We start from the raw sequence: 24,062 nt of genomic DNA on the forward strand, positions 1-24,062 counted from the left end.
GTAAGCAAGTAACTAAAGTGTGTCTGGCAAGTGTCTAGCATGTATTCCTTTTTTTTCCTAACCATTTTACTACTATGGTGTATAAAAATAACTTATTTGTTGTTGTTGCTTATAACAGTCAATGAATGGTTGTCGGTTTGCTTAACAGGTTGTCCCTCAGTCCGTCTGTCTGTCTGGATTTTCTTTTTTTTTTGCTATATGGGTAACATTTTTATAAGATTTTATTTGTTTTTTCTTTTGTAAGTAACAAAAATAAGCTAAAAGGGATTTTTGTTTAGTATTATGTGTAGTAGTAGACATTAGAAAAAGCCACAAAGAAATTTTTAACAAATGTGTGTCAAAATTTTTTTATATGAATGAAAGTATTTAGATTTTGTTAAAATTCCTGAAATATTTGAGATAATTTAAGATTTATGGGTTAATAACTAGGATATTATTAAGTGTAAATGTTTTATTGAGCTAAGCTGAATATTCTATATACAAAAATCTTTTAATTTAAAGGATTTCTAGAAGAATGCAAAAATGTATATTTGCTTGCTACTACCAAAATTCAAAGCTACTTCTTAAATTTCAAGGTAAATCATCCCATATTGTATTTTAAAGCAAGATCAAAATGCTAAATTTTATAAACTTCGCAAATCATACCATCTTCGCTAAAGTTGCTTTATAAAAGCCGGTACTAAATCAAGGCAATATTAGAGCCAATCTTAGTGTAATGAAAAAGGCAGCTGCTTATTAGTCGAATAAACCCTCGATAGTGTGCTGAATCCAAACATTTTCGTGGTATATATCTCATTGCAATCTGTCTAAAAGCTTGTCTGTCTATATCTTTTACACAGACTTACAAAAAACCACAATTTTTACACAAAAACTCTGTTTTTACATAGAAACTCTTTGTTTACACCAAACCTTACTTTTTACATAAAAACTCTATTTTTACACAAAAAACTCAGTTTAACACAAAAACGTAAATTTTATACCAAAATTCCGTTTTAAACACAATTATAGCTTTTACACAAAAACAATGTTTTTACACAAAAACATTGTTTTTACCCAAAACCGTAAATTTTACACAAAAACAAAGTTTTTACACAAAAACTAAGTTTTTACACAAAAACTAAGTTTTTACACAAAAAACTAAGTTTTTACACAAAAACACAGTTTTTACACAAAAACATTATTTTTACAAAAAAACGTAAATTTTACACCAAAATTCCGTTTTACACAAAAACTTTGTTTTTAAACAAAAACTCTGTTTACACAAAAATTCTGTTTTTACACAAAAACTCTGTTTTTCAAAAACATAATTTTTACACAAAAACTTAGTTTTTACACAAAAACTTAGTTTTTACACAAAAACTTAGTTTTTACACAAAAACTTAGTTTTTACACAAAAACTTAGTTTTTACACAAAAACTTAGTTTTTACACAAAAACTTAGTTTTTACACAAAAACTTAGTTTTTACACAAAAACTCTGTTTTTACACAAAAACTCTGTTTTTACACAAAAACTCTGTTTTTACACAAAAACTCTGTTTTTACACAAAAACTCTGTTTTTACACAAAAACTCTGTTTTTACACAAAAACATTATTTTTACACAAAAACTTAAATTTTACACCAAAATTCCGTTAACACAAAAACTCTGTTTTTATACAAAATTCAGATTTTAACCAAAATTCCGTTAATGCACAAAATCATAGTTTTTACACAAAAACATTGTTTTTACACAAAAACATTGTTTTTACACAAAAACGTAAATTTTACACCAAAATTCCGTTTTACACAATATCATAGATATTACACAAAAATTCAGTTTTTACACAAAAACTCTGTTTTTACACAAAAACTCTGTTTTTACACAAAAATTCAGTTTTTAACCAAAATTCCGTTAATGCACAAAATGATAGTTTATAAAAACTCCGATTTTACACAAAAACATTATTTTTACACAAAACCGTAAATTTTACACCAAACTTCAGTTTTACACAAAAATTCAGTTTTTAACCAAAATTCCGTTAATGCACAAAATCATAGTTTTTACACAAAAACATTGTTTTACACACAAACGTAAATTTTACACCAAAATTCCGTTTTACACAAAATCAGTTATTACACAAAAATTCAGTGTAAAAACTAAGTTTTACGCAAAAACATAATTTTTACACAAACACATAGTTTTTACACAAAAATTCAGTTTTTACACAAAAACTCGAATTTTCCACAAAAACCAAATCACACTTGACATAACAGCGACAGCAATGATCAATAAATTCGCAAAGTTCAAACAGGTTGCTTTATAACGATTACATAGCCAAGACCACAACCTTTTAATTTTTCTTTTATAAACTTCGAAAAAAAAACCTCAACCACTTCAAACACACATAAACAACTTAATTTGTAAAAAGTTAGAGAGAGAGTTTGAGTTGAGTGTAAAATAAAAATCAAATAGTCACAGTTATTTAAACAAATCCATTAAAAAGCAACCAAATACCTACCGACACTTTGGCAAGACAATACAATAAACCAAAAAAAAAAAAACACAACAAACTTTAGTAACAACTACTAAAACATTATTACAAACACCTACTCGTACAATACATTCAACAACAAATCCAAGTAGCAGCCACAACAGACAGCAACTACCCAACAAACAGTGGCAGCAATAACAAAAAAAAAAACAACAAAAAACACATTAGCGACCATAAAAAACAATTTGTACAAGAAGCAGAAGCAGCATGTAAGCAACAACAGCAGCAAAAACTACATCTACTATATTTACTAGAGTTGAGTAAAAGTTGATGACGTGTCAACTAGAAAAGTGAGGACATATCACAAGTGTTGGTATTTATGGTGGCGCTTATGGTTGTTGTTTTTATTGCATATATTTTTTTTTTCTTTTTTTCGATATATATATTTTTTGCTTTAAAGTGTCAGTTTTACCAAGTAGCATGTACAAAACTTAAAGTGAACAATATGGTTTAATACTGTGGCAGCAATATCCAAAAAAAAAAATACTTCAGACGCCTTTTGCTTCCGTTATATTTATGAGTGATTTTTTGAATTTCTTCGTCTTCTTATTCATGCCTTTTCTTTAAGTCTAAAATCTTGTGTTTCTTATAAGAATAAGAGATTTTATTGTTGCTGGTGCTAACGTTAATATGAAACCAAAAGCGCGCGACAACGTCATTGTATGTCGTCACTTCTTCCTTTTTTTTTGGAGCATTGATATTTTATACTCCAACACCAACCACCCGTATGTTTACACTAACAAACACTCACTAGAGTTTTAACGCCAACATTCAGTTGTTTTTTTTTGTTTTTCTCCTTCTTTGGTGCAACCAAGCATTCAGTCAACAACTAAATAAGTAGCAGAGCAATATGCTACACAGCAACATCACAACCAGCAGCAGCAACAGCAACACATTTATTTAGTGGCCATCCTGCTGATGATGGTGCCGTTGTCAGTGTCGGTATAATGACGTTTATGCTTTTACGCTTTCGGTTTGTTGAATTTTTGTTTTTTCAAATATATTTTTATTTGTTTTCAGTGCCCTACATTAAGTGAGGGAAGGTATAATAAGTTTCTTGCGGTTTTGGTAACTTTCCTTAAATACTCTGCGTTTATTCTATCTATTATTTTACACTCGCATTTTATGTAAAAACTGTAATGTTATGCAAAAATTCTGTGTTTTACACAAAAACTCGGTTTTTACACAAAAACACTTGATTTTACACAAAACATAAAGTTTTCAACTAAAACCTAAGTTTTACACGGAACTTGGATTTAATGTATAACTGGGATTTTAAGCTATGGTTGTTATTTTACACAAACTTCGAATTTTAAAAATGTGTTTACACCAAAAATCGAATTTTACAAACAAAAATTCTACACAAAAACTTCAATTATCCAGCCCAATTATGAATAAAAACTCCCAGGGAGTTTTTTCCCTTTTCTCATTTTTCCTATTTAAATTCAATGGGAAAAAACTCCCTGGGAATTTTTTATTCATAATTGGGGTGATCGATTTTCCTCATTTCCCTGCAATTAATATTATTCCTCAATATATGTATATTAATACAGAATGCTACGTGCTGCAGGCAGTATAGTACCATTTGTCGTAAAGTTCTAAATTAAATGGAAAAAGTTGTGTAAAAACTGGGTTTTTACACAAGAACCCAGTTTTTACACAAAAACTCTGTTTTTACACAAAAACTCAGTTTTTACACAAAAACTGTTTTTTTTTACCAAAAATTGTTTTTTTACACAAAAATTCTTAGTTTTTACACAAAAACTCTTTTTTTACACAAAATCTCTGTTTTTACACAAAAACTTTGTTTTTACACAAAAACTTTGTTTTTACACAAAAACTTTGTTTTTACACAAAAACTTTGTTTTTACACAAAAACTTTGTTTTTACACAAAAACTTTGTTTTTACACAAAAACTTTGTTTTTACACAAAAACTTTGTTTTTACACAAAAACTTTGTTTTTACACAAAAACTTTGTTTTTACACAAAAACTTTGTTTTTACACAAAAACTTTGTTTTTACACAAAAACTTTGTTTTTACACAAAAACTTTGTTTTTACACAAAAACTTTGTTTTTACACAAAAACGTTGTTTTTACACAAAAACTTTATTTATACAAACAATTTATTTATACAAAAACTTTGTTTTTACACAAAAACTTTGTTTTTACACAAAAACTTTGTTTTACACAAAAACTTTGTTTTTACACAAAAGCTTTTTTTACACAAAAACTTTGTTTTTACACAAAAACTTTGTTTTTACACAAAAACTTTGTTTTACACAAAAACTTTGTTTTTACACAAAAACTTTGTTTTTACACGAAAACTTTGTTTTTACACAAAAATTTAATTTTTACACAAAAATTAAATTTTTACACAAAAACTTTGTTTTTACACAAAATCTTTGTTTTTACAGAAAAACTTTGTTTTTTCAAAAAAACTCAGTTTTAACACAAAAATTCAGTTTTTACATTATTAGTGACTAAACTCATTCAAATGTAGAGTATCTCTAACTTCTTTGTTGCCTCTTTATGTTTTCCTTTGCCTTTTGTTTCACATACTTTCTGGCATTTATTTGTGTGTTGCCCTGAAAAAAATCAACGTTTTGTTTGTTTCTGAGCTGCTGGTATTTTAGTGGTTTGCCATGTTTGTTTGTGTGGTCTGGTCTGTGTTGTGTCTTGTGTCTCTCCACTATTGTGCCGGATGACTGTGTTGCATTGTAGTTTTAAGTTGGCCCATTTTGTCTGATGTTTGAGTATTTCCTTTCTTGCGTCTCAACTGCTATTGTTTTTTGTTTGGTTTTCTTAGCCAAGTTAAAGAAAAGAAATCCCCATACACAAAGTGTATGTGTGCAAAAGATTTCTTTGTGATGATAAAAAAAAATCTTAAAAATGTTTGGCATGTTTTGTGCGATTTTATTTGCTCATTCATGAAATAAATTTGTAACAACCAGCTATGGGGAAAATTGTTTTATAAAAGAGGTATAAACTGGGATGAGTTGTCAAAGAGATATTAAGGAAGAAATTAAAGAAACATTTACATAGTAAAAGGCAATAAATGCAGAAAAATACTTCATTATAGTTAAGACATAACCGAGATCGTTATAAACAAACAATGATCAAAGGTCAGGTAACATATCGATCAATTCAGGCCAAAATAAATTGGTAATTTATTGATTTGTATAACTCGCAGCAAAATACTGTCCTTATTGAAAACCCTTTTATTTGTAGATTAGATTATTTTTTAATGTATTTCCTTTAACTGTTTAAGTGTAAAATATTTAAATTCCTCTGCTTTTTCTTAATTAAAATACCATTAATTTTTCAAACTCTCAACACTTTCAAGGTGTTGAAACTTTAAAACAAATCTTTCAACACCCACTTGAAACGCCCACACGTAAAAAATTCTCTGACAAGCAAAAAAAAAACCAAACCAAAAGGTGTTGAAAACCATATAAAAACAAATTTAAGCCCTCTAAATGAGCCAGCCATTATCATTAATGCACAAAAAAAGAAAACATTAAAAAAATTAAATTTCAAATAAAGAAAACAAGCAAGAAAACCCTCAATGTTTAGCCAAATGCAAAAAACCACAAAAAATTATTATGAGAAAAAATTAACATTCCTGTATTTTTTTATAAAAACATCCTTTTTTCCTACAATACAAAAGAGAACTGTGTAAAAAAATCTTTACCCAGAGGAAGGAAGGACTCTATAAACACATTATAAGGAAAAAAATAATACAAGGATAGAAAAATAAAACCGGCAGCAAAAGAGTACTGACCAACATGTTAATTACCTTCTACTTATTTAGTGGACCTTTGTAAATGTAAAAGCTGTGAATGTATTTAACTAAGACCCACAATATCTGACCAGTCTAAACCATTACATGGTCATAAAAAAAACAAGACTTACACATTAACATTTGTTATTTGAAGCAATTAAAATTATTATTATAATGTCAACACTTTGCTGGCCAACTCCAAACCTCATTAAATCTGTTATATACAAAAAAAATTAAAAAAAGGATTTTAAACGGATACAACCTTTTAACCTGTTTAATTCTAAAGCTAAAAAAACGAAAACCAACTCAAAAGATTTAACAAAGAAATCTGTAGCTAAAATTTATTGTTGCAACTAAACACCCTCACAAAAAGGCCAAAATCTTAATGTTTTGTTTAAATTGTTGACAAAATATATGGAAGAGAAAAAAAGGTACAAATGCCGTCGGCTTTTTTCTATCTTGTGTAGACCATAGAGAAATATTCATAGAGTGGAAACTAGAAAAAAACTCAAATACAAATATTTCTCTAAATAATCATTTAGAGAGTGGTTTTTGTTTTCACATAGATTTTTTTTCTAATACATTTTCGCCTTATAGATTTTTGTCAACTGAGTTAGGTCTTTAACAGGAGAGTTTCCAATCTATATGTATTTATCTATGGTATAGACCCCCCAAACTAAAAGATTTGACTTTATTTTAAGTCAGTTTTTTTCTTCATTTATGTTTGTAATTTTGTTTTTATATTTTTTGTGCCATTTGAACAGGCGTTAAGAAATTTTAGCTATACAACTCTATTTTTTCCACTTTATATTTATTTTTTTGGAAGGTTTGTTTGTGTTTTTTATATGTGGGTCATATAGAAAAATAAAACCATAAAAAGTGTGAGGCAGGTTAAGTTTTTCTTTTTGTATCTCATATTTTTGGAGGGTTTTTGTTTATTACAAGATTTATTTTAGCCATTATTTGAAGGCTGTTGATAAGGGTGGTTGGTTTGCTTGTTTTATTTCTATAAATATGAGCTGGAGTTTAGGGTAGGTTAACAATATTGAAACATAAATTATCTAGAAGTGGTTGACACTTGGGAAAAAGTTACTAATTTAATATGTTTTGGAGACATGCTTCCTAAATTCCTAAAAAAAAGTTTTTAAGAAAAAATATATTTTGTATATAAAAATACATGAAATAGATTGTTATTCCATATTTTATAACACAGGGAAAGTATTGATATAAGCACATAAATAGGATGGACTTATTAGGAATATTCTAATACTACATCCATTTCATAAAATTTGTTTTTCAATGGACTAGAAGAGAACAGATTATAAAAGATGCCAGACTAGACTATAAACGACTCAAGATCTGACCAAACCAGACTATAGACCACACCAGACTATAAATGAATTCATACTATAGACGAAGCCAGAGAGGAGACTATATAAGATACTAGATGAGAGAGTAGATGAGAGAGTAGAGACCAGGCCATAAAATATACCAGACTATACAATTTACCAAACCAGACTATAGACCAGACTAAAAACTACTATTAATGCAGACTATAGACGAGGCTAGAGACTAAACTATAGAAGAGACCTGAGGCGAGACTAGATACCAGACTACAAAATATACCAGACAACAAACCGGACCATAACAGACTCTTAACCAGACCAGATTATAGACGAATCAATCTATAAACGAGTCCAGAGTCTAGATTTTTAGCGAGAACAGAGACGAAACTATACAATAGATCAAATACGAGAATAGAGATCAGACTAGAGTATAAATGAAATCAGAAAAGACAATAAACAGTACCATGCCAGACTTTCAATGAGATCAGACTATAGACAATACCATATCATACCATGAGCGAGACCAGAGACGATACTAAAGAAGAGACCAGAGAAAATACTAGAGACAAGGCGAGACGATACGTTACTATAGACAGAGATAAAGTCGAGATTGTAGACGAGACTAGAAACGACAATAGAGACAAGACTAGGACTAGAAACAAGTTTACAATTTACAAGACTAGATACAATACTAGACGAGACTAGAAATGATAATAGAGACATGAATAGAGACATGACATGAGATGATGCTAAAAGCGATAATAGAGACGAGACCAGCGACGAGACGAGACTAGAGACAAGACTAGAGTCGAGATTGTAGTCGAGACTAGACAAGTATAGAGATAAGAATATAGACAAGACTAGAGGCGAGTCTAGAGGCAAGACTAGTGACAGGAATGCAGACAACATTAGCTAAAGTACTAAAGATAAGATGAGTCAAGATTGCAGACGAGACTAAAAACGATACTAGAGACAAGACTGGAGGTAAGACTAAAGACATGATACGATCCTAAAAATGGTAATAGAGACGGTAAATATACCAGACAACAAACGGGACCGTAATAAACTCTTAACCAGACCAGATTATAGACTATTTTTAACTATATAAGAATCCAGAGTCTGGATTATTAGCGAGAACAGAGACGAGACTATAGAATACACCAAATACGAGAATAGAGACCAGACTAGAGTACAAATGAAACCAGAAAAGACAATAAACAGTACCATGTCAATCTATCAACGAGATCAGACACTATATCATGAGAGTATAGACCAGACAGTACCATGCCAGAGTGTCAACGAGATCAGACTATAGATAATAACGTATCATATCATAAGCGAGACCAGAGACGATACTAAAGAAGAGACCAGAGAAGATACTAGTGACAAGGCGAGACGATAGTATAGACAAAGATCGAGATTGTAGACGAGACTAGAAACGACAATAGAGACAAGACTAGGACTAGAAACAAGTTTTCAGTTTACAAGACTAGATACAATACTAAAGACAAGACTACAGCGTGATTGTAGACGAGACTAGAAATGATAATAGAGACAAGACTAAAGACAAGAATAGAGACAAGACATGAGATGATCCTAAAAGCGATAATAGAGACGATTAACGATTCTAGAAACTATACTAGAGATAGGAATAGAGGCGAGACTAGAGACATGATACGATCCTAAAAACGGTAATAGAGACGAGACTAGAGAAAAGACTAGAGTGGAGATTGTAGACGAGACTAGAATCGATAATAAAGACAAGGCAAGACTAAAGATGGGAATAGAAACAAGAGTAGAGACGGGACTAGAGACAAGAAACGATCCTAGATACTATAATAGAGACAAGATTATAGATTAGACTGGAGACGAGACTAGATCAAGGCTATTAACGAGATCAGACGATACTAGAGACAAGAACAGTGACGAGATTATAAACGATAGTAGAGAGCAAACTGGAGAAGTTATTTGAGAAAATGATTTAAAAAAAATTATTGAAATTATTAGTAAAAACATGTGAGAGTGCAATATTCATCAGTGACGAATTTTATATATGGTTTTTTTTATAATGGAATTTTTATAATGGTTAAAAAAAAACTTGGTGAAAAAATATTTTGTGAAAAAAATTGGGGGAAAAACTCAGCCATTAGTGAATCGATTTTAAATAGGAACCTAAGTTGGACTATAGCGGATATATGGATGTATCAATCATGTTTGTAAGTTGTTTGGCTGCTACTGAAAGTTTATTTCAACATACAGAAGCACATGTCTGTATTGACTCCGCTATCTATAACGATCCAGAATATAATTGTAATTATTAGTTTTGTGTAAAATTTTTTTCCAAAAAGATTGGTTCAATAATTTTCAAATTTTTGAAAATGTCTTTCAAATGTTTTCAAAAAAAAAAATTCGAAAAATGTTTTTCAATAAATAAAAAAAAAAATTCAGAATGTTTGAAAAAAAAATACTTATAAATCATAATTTTCTAGCAAATAAATGTTTTCAATACCAAAAAAAATTCGCAAAAAAGTTTTTCAAATAAATTTTGAAATTTTTTCAAAAAAAAAAAATAAAAAGTTTTTTCAAAAAAAATACTTATTTTCCTATTTTTCATGTCTTTCAAATGTTTTTTAAAAAAAAATATTGGAAAAAAGTTTTTTATATAAATTTTGAAATTTTTTTAATAAAAAAATTCAAAATTTTTGAAAAACAAATACTTATAAATCATAATTTTCTTGCCAATAAATGTTTTCAATACCAAAAAAATATTCGCAAAAAAGTTTTTCAAATAAATTTTGAAATTTTTTCAAAAAAAAAAAATTAAAAAGTTTTTTCAAAAAAAAAACTTATTTTCCTATTTTCATGTCTTTCAAATGTTTTTTAAAAAAAAATATTGGAAAAAAGTTTTTCAAATAAATTTTGAAATTTTTTTAATAAAAAAATTCAAAATTTTTGAAAAACAAATACTTATAAATCATAATTTTCTTGCAAATAAATGTGTTCAATACCAAAAAAAAAATTTCGGAAAAAAATGTTTCAAATAAATTTTGAAATTTTTTCAAAAAAAAAAATTAAAAAGTTTTTTCAAAAAAAAAATACTTATAAATCATAATTTTCTTGCAAATAAATAAAAGTTTTCCAAAACACAGTAATATTTAAATATTTTCAGAAAAGTTTAAAAATTAAAGAAAAAAACTTGAACCAAAACATTTTGTATAATTTTTTTATGATTTGAAAATTTGTCTAACTAATAAAATACAAATTTTTTTAATAAAAAATTTCAAATTTCTTTCTAAAAATTATTCCAAATTTATAAATAAATCTACAAAATTTCTTAAATAAAGAGTTCTTCCACAAATTAACAACATTAACTCCCGAAAACTAAAAGAACCGACGGAAGTAATTATTTTTCTACTCCTACCATTCATTGTAAATTTTTCTGAGACTTTCACTTCTTATTAAGAATTTATTGTTGCGCCATAAAGTAATAAAAAACAATTTTATGTTAATTAAGTATTAAAGCAATATTAAAAGAAACTAATAATTTTATAGCCAACAATAAAAACACAAAAATATTCAATTGCATTTTAAAATAAAACCAGTGCATTTTAAAAATCGCATACTTGCCACACAACCAAACCAATGCAATGCAATCAGACACATGTAAAACAAAACACTTAATGCCTAATGCAGCAACAAAAATCCTCATATTTACTTACAAGTATATATTTGGTATAATACGAGGAGTAGTTGTCGCCGGCGTCATGTTGTCAACTGCAACATGGTACAAATAAAATAAAAATAATAAAAAATTGTGGTAAATAACTACATGAAATTAAATAAGTGACTCATAAAAAATAGTGCGTAATTATGGGAAATTTATGAAATTTATTAGAAAACACAAATTATATTGCAAATGTTTAAATGCTACGAGTTAGTATTAACATTTTCCTTTAAGTCTAAAGCACAATTGAGCCAAATAACATTTGGTTTTAATAATAAATGGCTGCTGTTTGTCGAGTATTAGCAACCACCTACTTAATTTTAGTACTAAAAAGCCAAGACAGACATTATTCTATAAATTTTTATAGCGGATTTGGATTTTTTTACTTGTACATTCATACAAGTATTTTATAGCGTTTAAAAAGATTTCAACATATTAACATCATTAATGCATTAACGGCTAAAAGATCTTATTAAGTGTAATTATGTATGCAAACTGCAAAATTCAAAATAAAAAGAATAATATTTTTTTTAGATCTTTTTGTTGTTTGTAATATTAAATTAGTCATTTAGTTTGTTTTTTCTTCTAGATATTTTTTTTTGCAAAGATAATTAAATATTATTCTTAATTGCTTCCAATTTTGTTTGTGCAATATATAGAAGAGTAGTGAAAAAAAAGCAAATTTTAAAATTTTATGAGAGTCTTGTTTGTTTGATGTTGCAATTAAAATAAGGCCATTAAATTTGTGGTAAATTTTTCGCAACACAACATAACATGTTGCCAGCATTATAATTAGCTAAAAGCTACTTAACAAAAAAAACTATGCAATATTTAAGATATACTCGTACAACAACAACAACTACAAACAAACGTTCACCTTAATAGTCAACCATATGGATATTTTCAATTTAATGCACTGACAACATATGGTGTGTTGCAAAGTAGCAAATATTTAAAATAAAAACTTATTTATGTGTACATTTAGACTAGGGATGTTTAATAAAATATAAAAAAAAATAAATATTACCTTAATTGGCAATATGTTGCAGCAGCATTCTTAAATGGCCTTTACTCAACCTGGGTTTCTTTGTGTTAAATATAAATAATAAATACTTAAACTTATTAATAAAATCGATATTTTATGCTTTGAATAGTTAATAAAAATTACTTGGGAATTTTTCTCACAGTGGCAGACATTTTTTAAACTAAATATTTTTGCTAAATTTTATTTCTAATATAAAGACTCTAAATTTGTTTAATAAGTGACAAATTTTATAATGGCACTTTGACAAAAAGCTTTATTTACTTCATAATACACCTGCATACATTCATACAAACATTAAAATCTTTGAAAAATATATTTAGCATTATTTTTTAAACTTGCCACATGTGGCAAGTATCAAAAAATATTTGATAACATTCATCAAACTAATTATCTTAAGAAATGCAACTGTAAATTACAAGTTTCCTGGTGTTTGCAACATGTTGCAAGCATAAATATTTCAGAAAATAGCTAAAAAATGGTTTGTTATTTGTCAAAATAATCAATTTCAAATTAAACTATCAAAATATAGGGGAAATCCATAAATTTTATTTCATGTGCAACATGTTGCAAATAAAATTTTTTTATATAACATATTTACGCCATGCAAATACATATTCTGGTAAAGTTGACAGTTAAAAGTATGTTTATTTTCATTGACAAATTTCGTTTGCAACATGTTGCAAAAATAAATTGTTCAGGAAATTGCAAAAAAATTACAAATAATTGACAATACAATTCTAAACATATTAAAATTATTATTTTATTAGAAAATTTAATCATTTATTTTATCTGCAACATGTGGCAAATAGAAAAATTATTTTAAAAATTCATAATTAAAAGCACAAAATTAAATAATAAACCAAATAGTTAAATATCATTTCGAATTTATTAAATATTTTCTGTTGCAACATGTTGCAAGTAAAGATTTCTATAGAAAAGGCGAAAAATTATATCAAAATACTTGTAAATTATAGAATTCATGCAAAATTTAATAATTTATTTTATTTTCAACATGTTGCAAGTAAAGACTTTTCGGGAAATACATAACAATTGACAGTTATATGCTAAAACAGTTCTAAATACATTTGAATTATAAAAAGTTTAACAAATTTTAAGATTTATTTTATTTGCAACATGTGGCAAATACAATTTTTTTACACAATTTTCAAAACAATGGTAAATATCATAATTAATTTAAATATTTTTTAAATTAAATTTCTTAAAGTTATATTGGTGCCATCATGTTGCAAGTTACAATCTTTTTAGATATTTAAAAAAAAAAATCTCCAATTGTTTGAAATGGTAATTGAAAATTAATTTAAATTATAAAAATAATACAACTTCAAATGCTTTTCGTTATTTGCAACATGTGGCAAATAGAAAATTTTTGAGTTTTTAACATAAAGACAAATAAATATTATAGTAGAATTAGCAGTAACAAATATGTTTAAATTAAATTTCTTAAAGTTGTATTGTTTCCATCATGTTGCAAGTTAAATTTTTTTTAGATATTTAAAAAAATCTTCAATTGCTGGAAATGGCAATTGAAATTAAATTTAAATTATGAAAATAATTCAACCTCAAATGCTTTTTTGTTATTTGCAACATGTGGCAAATAGAAAATTTTTTAATTATTAACCTAAAAACAAATAAATATTATGGTAAAATTAGCAGTAACAAGCATGTTGCAAGTAAAGATTTTAATAAATTTACGAAAACTGCTAGTTATTTGAAAATGGTTTCAAATAAAAACTGAAATTACACAAATAGTTTGCAATTTAATTGCATTTTCGATAATTTGCAACATGTGGCAAGCTTGGAAAAACGTGTAATACTTATTAATTCGTAATAATTTAAGCTATTTATTGAAAAATATGTGTATTACTTTATATTGCAACATGTTGCAAGAATAAATTTAATACAATTTATAACAATTCTTCAGCTATTTAAACTATTTTATTCGAAATATTTGTAATTTATAAAAAATTAGAAATAATGAAGATTTTTCAGCTGCAACATTTTGCAGCAACATAATTATTTAATAGTTTAGGTTTAATTTTGTATAAAATGTATTGCTAATAAGATTTTATGTGGAATTTACTTAATTGTCATACTTGCAACATGTGGCATAAACATTTTTTTCTTAAAAAATGTGTAGTAAGTTATTAATTAAGAAAAACTTCCTGGTTATTTTCTCTTGCAACAAGTTGCACATAATTTTTTTTCTTTGCAAAATAGTTTTAATTTTCACAATAATTTTCTTTTCATTGAGTTATTTACAGATACTTTCGTAATATTATACTATTATTATTCTAAATTAATTTCAATTAGCATTTGACGTCAGCAGATCATTAATTTTTTTTTTTTTTTTGCTTCACATATTTCATTCAACTAAACTCGTAGTGTAATAGTGTGGCAGTGTATACATTTCTAGCTCTTTTCTCTGCTCATTTCTACTTTTTTTTTTATTATTAATATACATAAATAAACATATTAAATGATCACAAATTTATATGCACAACTACACAGACAATGTTCTAAGTATAGATGAAAACGAACGAAAAAAAAACAATTAAATGAAAACATTGAAGAATGAAAAAAAAAACGTTAAATAAAATGACCAGAATAATATATAAAAAACGTAAAATCAGCACAATACAAATAGAAAACAATCAAAATCAATGAAATGATCAAGTATAAAATAATATTACTTCATAATAATTACACACACAGGAACGCACACATTTACAGTGACACACATACATCAATAATGATTTAAAAGAAATTTTGTAGTTTTTTTGCTTACACGCTACCAATATGTCAACAATTTACTGTAGTACATTAAGTATTTCTTCTTTACAATGTTGTATCTTATAAAATAATTTGTAGAAAAGGCATCGGAGAAAAAAAAGGCGAGAAATGTCAGCGGAATTTTAATTGTACTTAATTACCCCCTTAAAAGTATTAAAAGTGTGTGTGCAAGTGAGTGAGTGAGCGAGTAGTACTTCATACAAATGTTTTCATTATTATTGTTGTTGTTGTTGCTGGTGTTGTTGTATGTAGTTAATTGATGATGAGGAGGTTAATAATGAGTGAAATGCAAGATCATTATGAAGTAAATGTGTACTTACATACAGCCATACATACAAAGAAGCCTTTATAAGTTTATTTTATTTTTTTTTTAATGAACACAAAAAAACGCAAGTTTTCAATTGTTTAATTACCCCAAAATAATAATAAAAAAAAAATAACAACTTAAGAAAAATATAATAATGAACAGCAAAACACCAGCATATACACAACAACTTACACAAAAACGAACGTACGAAAATATACACAAATAATTAATTAATTCTGAACATTAAATGTATTTAATTATTAAGCAAAATGTCATTTAAACCAGAAAAACAAAATAAAACAAACAAAACTAAAATTTCTGTTCATATAATTAACTAAACAACAACTAATGCCAGGCGGAGGTGTCTGTGTCGCACGTACATATTTCTTTGTCAACCAAGTTGTGAAATTTGAAATGATATTTTGATCATGATAAAAACATGATTAAAATTCATTTTTATTTTAAATTAAAAGACATTAAGTTAATTTCAGTTGTTGCAGTAGTTGTTGTTATAATTATTATAAATAAGACTAAACAGAAAAATGCGTTTACTTGGCCTGAAGAAAATACATACTATTTACATACATGTAAAGTAAAGTAAAAGTGCGTGTCTCTTTTGTTTCAAGTGTATGAGGATGATGGTATGAATTTTTACGTTATGGTTTCTGTGTGTGGGTTGTTTGGTATGTGTTGATGGATTTTGTATGAAAAATGTTTAAACATGCAATTATAATTAAAGCAACACAACAAAAAACACAGATCTTGCATAATTTCTAAAGCAACATATACATTTTGATGTGGCATACTTATTTTTTATAATTTATAAACAAAAATTTAAATTTTTTTGCAACTTGCCACATGTGGCAAGTTGAACATTTTTCAATAATTTTAACACACATCAACAGTTAGCTTGAAATCAAATATTTTTTTCAATTTTATGCAAAAATTTTCGTTGTGGCATGCAAGAATTTAGTTAAAATCATGCGTTATCTGTTTAATATATTATTTAATTCAATTTTAATTATTTAGCAATTCAGAAACTATAATTTTTTTTAAAAAAATCTTAATTTGCCACATGTGGCAAGTTTAATTTTTTAAGCCAATTTTAATGAAATTCAAATTGAATTGAGAAAAAATAATTTATTGAAAAAAATACCAAATTTTTAATGTTGAAAAATTACAATTATGTATTTAAATATAACTTTAATATCATGTTTTTAAAGAAATTCTTAATTTTTCCCATTCCTAAAATGAAAGCTGTAGTAACTTCGGTAATTTAAAAAAAATTTGTATTTCAAAGTCAAAATATTCATTAAGAGCTATAATTACGTAAAATATTCATATATTGGTAATAAAAACATGAAATTTTAAAATTTTCTCAACTTGCAACATGAGGCAAGTTTGTAAATTTTTTTCTATTTTCTGCATAAAAATGTCACAGTTTCCATTTAAATACATTTTATATAAAATTCAACATTTTTCTCTTGTGGCAAGTTAAATTTTCTATAACGTTATAAAAACTTCAATAAAAACCTTAGAAATTTACTGATATTCAAAGTCTTAGAACTATAACTGAACTAGAACTGAAGTAGAACTGAACTAGAACTGAACCAGAACTGAACTAGAACTGAACTAGAACTGAACTAGAACTGAACTAGAACTGAACTAGAACTGAACTAGAACTGAACTAGAACTGAACTAGAACTTAACTAGAACTGAACTAGAACTGAACTAGAACTGAACTGAACTAGAACTGAACTAGAACTGAACTAGAACTGAACTAGAACTGAACTAGAACTGAACTAGAACTGAACTAGAACTGAACTAGAACTGAACTAGAACTGAACTAGAACTGAACTAGAACTGAACTAGAACTGAACTAGAACTGAACTAGAACTGAACTAGAACTGAACTAGAACTGAACTAGAACTGAACTAGAACTGAACTAGAACTGAACTAGAACTGAACTAGAACTGAACTAGAACTGAACTAGAACTGAACTAGAACTGAACTAGAACTGAACTAGAACTGAACTAGAACTGAACTAGAACTGAACTAGAACTGAACTAGAACTGAACTAGAACTGAACTAGAACTGAACTAGAACTGAACTAGAACTGAACTAGAACTGAACTAGAACTGAACTAGAACTGAACTAGAACTGAACTAGAACTGAACTAGAACTGAACTAGAACTGAACTAGAACTGAACTAGAACTGAACTAGAACTGAACTAGAACTGAACTAGAACTGAACTAGAACTGAACTAGAACTGAACTAGAACTGAACTAGAACTGAACTAGAACTGAACTAGAACTGAACTAGAACTGAACTAGAACTGAACTAGAACTGAACTAGAACTGAACTAGAACTGAACTAGAACTGAACTAGAACTGAACTAGAACTGAACTAGAACTGAACTAGAACTGAACTAGAACTGAACTAGAACTTAACTAGAACTTAACTAGAACTGAACTACAACTGAACTAGAACTTAACTAGAACTGAACTAGAACTGAACTAGAACTGAACTAGAACTGAACTAGAACTGAACTAGAACTGAACTAGAACTGAACTAGAACTGAACTACAACTGAACTAGAACTGAACTAGAACTGAACTAGAACTGAACTAGAACTGAACTAGAACTGAACTAGAACTGAACTAGAACTGAACTAGAACTGAACTAGAACTAGAACTGAACTAGAACTGAACTAGAACTGAACTAGAACTGAACTAGAACTGAACTAGAACTGAACTAGAACTGAACTAGAACTGAACTAGAACTGAACTAGAACTGAACTAGAACTGAACTAGAACTGAACTAGAACTGAACTAGAACTGAACTAGAACTGAACTAGAACTGAACTAGAACTGAACTAGAACTGAACTAGAACTGAACTAGAACTGAACTAGAACTGAACTAGAACTGAACTAGAACTGAACTAGAACTGAACTAGAACTGAACTAGAACTGAACTAGAACTGAACTAGAACTGAACTAGAACTGAACTAGAACTGAACTAGAACTGAACTAGAACTGAACTAGAACTGAACTAGAACTGAACTAGAACTGAACTAGAACTGAACTAGAACTGAACTAGAACTGAACTAGAACTGAACTAGAACTGAACTAGAACTGAACTAGAACTGAACTAGAACTGAACTAGAACTGAACTAGAACTGAACTAGAACTGAACTAGAACTGAACTAGAACTGAACTAGAACTGAACTAGAACTAGAACTGAACTAGAACTAGAACTAGAACTGAACTAGAACTAGAACTGAACTAGAACTGAACTAGAACTGAACTAGAACTGAACTAGAACTGAACTAGAACTGAACTAGAACTGAACTAGAACTGAACTAGAACTGAACTAGAACTGAACTAGAACTGAACTAGAACTGAACTAGAACTGAACTAGAACTGAACTAGAACTGAACTAGAACTGAACTAGAACTGAACTAGAACTGAACTAGAACTGAACTAGAACTGAACTAGAACTGAACTAGAACTGAACTAGAACTGAACTAGAACTGAACTAGAACTGAACTAGAACTAAACTAGAACTGAACTAGAACTGAACTAGAACTGAACTAGAACTGAACTAGAACTGAACTAGAACTGAACTAGAACTGAACTAGAACTGAACTAGAACTGAACTAGAACTGAACTAGAACTGAACTAGAACTGAACTAGAACTGAACTAGAACTGAACTAGAACTGAACTAGAACTGAACTAGAACTGAACTAGAACTGAACTAGAACTGAACTAGAACTGAACTAGAACTGAACTAGAACTGAACTAGAACTGAACTAGAACTGAACTAGAACTGAACTAGAACTGAACTAGAACTGAACTAGAACTGAACTAGAACTGAACTAGAACTGAACTAGAACTGAACTAGAACTGAACTAGAACTGAACTAGAACTGAACTAGAACTGAACTAGAACTGAACTAGAACTGAACTAGAACTGAACTAGAACTGAACTAGAACTGAACTAGAACTGAACTAGAACTGAACTAGAACTGAACTAGAACTGAACTAGAACTGAACTAGAACTGAACTAGAACTGAACTAGAACTGAACTAGAACTGAACTAGAACTGAACTAGAACTGAACTAGAACTGAACTAGAACTGAACTAGAACTGAACTAGAACTGAACTAGAACTGAACTAGAACTGAACTAGAACTGAACTAGAACTGAACTAGAACTGAACTAGAACTGAACTAGAACTGAACTAGAACTGAACTAGAACTGAACTAGAACTGAACTAGAACTGAACTAGAACTGAACTAGAACTGAACTAGAACTGAACTACAACTGAACTACAACTGAACTAGAACTTAACTAGAACTGAACTAGAACTGAACTAGAACTTAACTAGAACTGAACTAGAACTGAACTAGAACTGAACTAGAACTGAACTAGAACTGAACTAGAACTGAACTAGAACTGAACTACAACTGAACTAGAACTTAACTAGAACTGAACTAGAACTGAACTAGAACTGAACTAGAACTGAACTAGAACTGAACTAGAACTGAACTAGAACTGAACTAGAACTGAACTAGAACTGAACTAGAACTGAACTAGAACTGAACTAGAACTGAACTAGAACTGAACTAGAACTGAACTAGAACTGAACTAGAACTGAACTAGAACTGAACTAGAACTGAACTAGAACTGAACTAGAACTGAACTAGAACTGAACTAGAACTGAACTAGAACTGAACTAGAACTGAACTAGAACTGAACTAGAACTGAACTAGAACTGAACTAGAACTGAACTAGAACTGAACTAGAACTGAACTAGAACTGAACTAGAACTGAACTAGAACTGAACTAGAACTGAACTAGAACTGAACTAGAACTGAACTAGAACTGAACTAGAACTGAACTAGAACTGAACTAGAACTGAACTAGAACTGAACTAGAACTGAACTAGAACTGAACTAGAACTGAACTAGAACTGAACTAGAACTGAACTAGAACTGAACTAGAACTGAACTAGAACTGAACTAGAACTGAACTAGAACTGAACTAGAACTGAACTAGAACTGAACTAGAACTGAACTAGAACTGAACTAGAACTGAACTAGAACTGAACTAGAACTGAACTAGAACTGAACTAGAACTGAACTAGAACTGAACTAGAACTGAACTAGAACTGAACTAGAACTGAACTAGAACTGAACTAGAACTGAACTAGAACTGAACTAGAACTGAACTAGAACTGAACTAGAACTGAACTAGAACTGAACTAGAACTGAACTAGAACTGAACTAGAACTAGAACTAGAACTGAACTAGAACTAGAACTGAACTAGAACTAGAACTAGAACTGAACTAGAACTGAACTAGAACTGAACTAGAACTAGAACTAGAACTGAACTAGAACTAGAACTGAACTAGAACTAGAACTAGAACTGAACTAGAACTGAACTAGAACTGAACTAGAACTGAACTAGAACTGAACTAGAACTGAACTAGAACTGAACTAGAACTGAACTAGAACTGAACTAGAACTGAACTAGAACTGAACTAGAACTGAACTAGAACTGAACTAGAACTGAACTAGAACTGAACTAGAACTGAACTAGAACTGAACTAGAACTGAACTAGAACTGAACTAGAACTGAACTAGAACTGAACTAGAACTGAACTAGAACTGAACTAGAACTGAACTAGAACTGAACTAGAACTGAACTAGAACTGAACTAGAACTGAACTAGAACTGAACTAGAACTGAACTAGAACTGAACTAGAACTGAACTAGAACTGAACTAGAACTGAACTAGAACTGAACTAGAACTGAACTAGAACTGAACTAGAACTGAACTAGAACTGAACTAGAACTGAACTAGAACTGAACTAGAACTGAACTAGAACTGAACTAGAACTGAACTAGAACTGAACTAGAACTGAACTAGAACTGAACTAGAACTGAACTAGAACTGAACTAGAACTGAACTAGAACTGAACTAGAACTGAACTAGAACTGAACTAGAACTGAACTAGAACTGAACTAGAACTGAACTAGAACTGAACTAGAACTGAACTAGAACTGAACTAGAACTGAACTAGAACTGAACTAGAACTGAACTAGAACTGAACTAGAACTGAACTAGAACTGAACTAGAACTGAACTAGAACTACTGAACTGAACTAGAACTGAACTAGAACTGAACTAGAACTGAACTAGAACTGAACTAGAACTGAACTAGAACTGAACTAGAACTGAACTAGAACTGAACTAGAACTGAACTAGAACTGAACTAGAACTGAACTAGAACTGAACTAGAACTGAACTAGAACTGAACTAGAACTGAACTAGAACTGAACTAGAACTGAACTAGAACTGAACTAGAACTGAACTAGAACTGAACTAGAACTGAACTAGAACTGAACTAGAACTGAACTAGAACTGAACTAGAACTGAACTAGAACTGAACTAGAACTGAACTAGAACTGAACTAGAACTGAACTAGAACTGAACTAGAACTGAACTAGAACTGAACTAGAACTGAACTAGAACTGAACTAGAACTGAACTAGAACTGAACTAGAACTGAACTAGAACTGAACTAGAACTGAACTAGAACTGAACTAGAACTGAACTAGAACTGAACTAGAACTGAACTAGAACTGAACTAGAACTGAACTAGAACTGAACTAGAACTGAACTAGAACTGAACTAGAACTGAACTAGAACTGAACTAGAACTGAACTAGAACTGAACTAGAACTGAACTAGAACTGAACTAGAACTGAACTAGAACTGAACTAGAACTGAACTAGAACTGAACTAGAACTGAACTAGAACTGAACTAGAACTGAACTAGAACTGAACTAGAACTGAACTAGAACTGAACTAGAACTGAACTAGAACTGAACTAGAACTGAACTAGAACTGAACTAGAACTGAACTAGAACTGAACTAGAACTGAACTAGAACTGAACTAGAACTGAACTAGAACTGAACTAGAACTGAACTAGAACTGAACTAGAACTGAACTAGAACTGAACTAGAACTGAACTAGAACTGAACTAGAACTGAACTAGAACTGAACTAGAACTGAACTAGAACTGAACTAGAACTGAACTAGAACTGAACTAGAACTGAACTAGAACTGAACTAGAACTGAACTAGAACTGAACTAGAACTGAACTAGAACTGAACTAGAACTGAACTAGAACTGAACTAGAACTGAACTAGAACTGAACTAGAACTGAACTAGAACTGAACTAGAACTGAACTAGAACTGAACTAGAACTGAACTAGAACTGAACTAGAACTGAACTAGAACTGAACTAGAACTGAACTAGAACTGAACTAGAACTGAACTAGAACTGAACTAACTAGAACTGAACTAGAACTGAACTAGAACTGAACTAGAACTGAACTAGAACTGAACTAGAACTGAACTAGAACTGAACTAGAACTGAACTAGAACTGAACTAGAACTGAACTAGAACTGAACTAGAACTGAACTAGAACTGAACTAGAACTGAACTAGAACTGAACTAGAACTGAACTAGAACTGAACTAGAACTGAACTAGAACTGAACTAGAACTGAACTAGAACTGAACTAGAACTGAACTAGAACTGAACTAGAACTGAACTAGAACTGAACTAGAACTGAACTAGAACTGAACTAGAACTGAACTAGAACTGAACTAGAACTGAACTAGAACTGAACTAGAACTGAACTAGAACTGAACTAGAACTGAACTAGAACTGAACTAGAACTGAACTAGAACTGAACTAGAACTGAACTAGAACTGAACTAGAACTGAACTAGAACTGAACTAGAACTGAACTAGAACTGAACTAGAACTGAACTAGAACTGAACTAGAACTGAACTAGAACTGAACTAGAACTGAACTAGAACTGAACTAGAACTGAACTAGAACTGAACTAGAACTGAACTAGAACTGAACTAGAACTGAACTAGAACTGAACTAGAACTGAACTAGAACTGAACTAGAACTGAACTAGAACTGAACTAGAACTGAACTAGAACTGAACTAGAACTGAACTAGAACTGAACTAGAACTGAACTAGAACTGAACTAGAACTGAACTAGAACTGAACTAGAACTGAACTAGAACTGAACTAGAACTGAACTAGAACTGAACTAGAACTGAACTAGAACTGAACTAGAACTGAACTAGAACTGAACTAGAACTGAACTAGAACTGAACTAGAACTGAACTAGAACTGAACTAGAACTGAACTAGAACTGAACTAGAACTGAACTAGAACTGAACTAGAACTGAACTAGAACTGAACTAGAACTGAACTAGAACTGAACTAGAACTGAACTAGAACTGAACTAGAACTGAACTAGAACTGAACTAGAACTGAACTAGAACTGAACTAGAACTGAACTAGAACTGAACTAGAACTGAACTAGAACTGAACTAGAACTGAACTAGAACTGAACTAGAACTGAACTAGAACTGAACTAGAACTGAACTAGAACTGAACTAGAAGTGAACTAGAAGTGAAC

The 24,062-nt window shown here is 29.5% G+C and overlaps 1 protein-coding gene across 1 annotated transcript in view; it reads right to left on the minus strand.

Annotated features, from left to right (window-relative positions):
* pdm3 (pou domain motif 3) overlaps nucleotides 1-24,062 on the minus strand; it is a 245,733-nt gene that overhangs the window by 209,526 nt on the left and 12,145 nt on the right. The gene's annotated exons all lie outside the window — the stretch shown is intronic.

The sequence above is a fragment of the Calliphora vicina genome, chromosome 5, assembly GCF_958450345.1.
Source record: "Calliphora vicina chromosome 5, idCalVici1.1, whole genome shotgun sequence".
In the NCBI taxonomy this organism is placed as follows: domain Eukaryota; kingdom Metazoa; phylum Arthropoda; class Insecta; order Diptera; family Calliphoridae; genus Calliphora; species Calliphora vicina.